This window comes from Tupaia chinensis, unplaced genomic scaffold (assembly GCF_000334495.1).
Source record: "Tupaia chinensis unplaced genomic scaffold, TupChi_1.0 Scaffold144150_1, whole genome shotgun sequence".
In the NCBI taxonomy this organism is placed as follows: Eukaryota; Metazoa; Chordata; class Mammalia; order Scandentia; family Tupaiidae; genus Tupaia; species Tupaia belangeri.
Window position 1 is genome coordinate 1,593,666 of NW_006204006.1, and position 1,579 is coordinate 1,595,244.

General features: G+C 53.4%; 1 protein-coding gene across 2 annotated transcripts in view; it reads left to right on the plus strand.

Moving 5' to 3' along the window:
* ADCY1 (adenylate cyclase 1) overlaps window positions 1–1,579 on the plus strand; it is a 153,592-nt gene that overhangs the window by 15,661 nt on the left and 136,352 nt on the right. The gene's annotated exons all lie outside the window — the stretch shown is intronic.

The window sequence follows — 1,579 nt, forward strand, 5'->3', positions numbered from 1 at the left end:
ATGCCAAGCACATAATCTGATAGGCTGCCAGAGCTTCACTTGCTAAGAGCTTTGCCCTTGGAAGATCAGGGTCCTGTGAAATTCATGATGTCCACTCAGGGCAGTCTCTCGAGGTCATGACCACAATGAATCTAAGACTAATAGCTGAGAAAACTCTGTGTCATGTCTCTGTTGAAGGCTGCTCAAAGTCACATCGACTCCATGAGAACAGCTCCACACAGAGCACCGAGAGAAAAGAGAAATGTCTGAAGTTCTGACCACTTGGAGAAACTCAGGTCATAGCAAGTCGTTCTGGTTCATGGGGAGACGTCCAGGCCACAGGAGATGTTCAAGGTCACAAGAGAAGCTCTGGTCACAGTGAGATTAAGGGTCACATGAAGATGATCATGGTCACATGTAGCTATCCAGGGGTCATGTGGAGATTTCAAGGTCATGTTGACACTGGTCACGTTTTCAGTGAAACTTTCCCATGTGCTGTCTTGCTGCCCCCTTTGGCTCTTCCCAAGAGTCTGTGTCATGAGGCCATGGTCAGGACAGTGGCATCTGGCAGGCCCAGCCTCATCAGTGGGTATGTTTAGTGTCCTCAGCTCCAGGCAGTCAGGTGGGCATGTGTCTGAATTGTGGGGAGCAGGTCCAGCGGAGGGACTGATGCCCCCTGGGAGGTTTCAGGCAGTGGACAGCCACTCTTGCTGGGGCCCTGCAGAGTCCTGTCCCTCCCGTCATCTCCTGGAGAATGGATCTGGTGTTTCCAGACTGCATGTGACCATTGACCATGAGTTTGTATTTCTCACCTTGTGATGGATGTGTCTCTGAGGTCACCTCACACACCTTGCATTGCCCAAAGTTGTTCTCTACCTAGGGACCTGCTCCTGCGGTCTGTCACTGTCCCTAGCATCCTGCTGTGACCAGTTCCCCCTTCACAGGTGCCTGCAGCCCCCTTCTGTCCCTTCAGCTTGTCCCCTGCCTTTCCTAGGTGCTCCTGTCCATGGACAGCTTCCTGTGGCCGCTGTGAGAGGCCGTGTGTGTGTGTTTCTGGCCAGTGCTATGGGGCACAGTCACGTCTGGGGGTGTCTGTGGCTAATTTAGGTGGAGTCGGAAGAATTAGTCCCGGGTTCTGCTCCCCAGGGCTGAACCAGCTGGGGTGTTCTCTGAGGATGCAGTGCCAAGGAGCAGATCCTTCACACAGCATCGCACCTTCTCCCCTGGGCTGAGGCTGCGATCTTCCCTCTGTGAGCGCTCTGTGGGCATCTGTGACAGATGTGCATGGTCCTGCGTGACTTGTGAGAGGTGCCTCTGTCTCCCGTCTCCCCAGACTATGGGATATAAGGGTAGAGACAATGAGAGACTGGGGACCAGCCTTCAAGCCCTGCTCTGGCTTTGGGTCTGAGTCGTGTGGCACGCAGTGTGTGACTCTTTTTCAGCTCAGCCATGTCTCATTTTCATCTGTCAAAGGGCAGAGAATCAAGGGCCGTGGGAACTCAGGCCTCTGGCAGTTCCCATTTTCATGCCCCTTTAGGGCTGAATCCACACCCTGTTTTGTTTGTTCAATCCTTCTAGAACATTCCCTCTGTGGGAACAG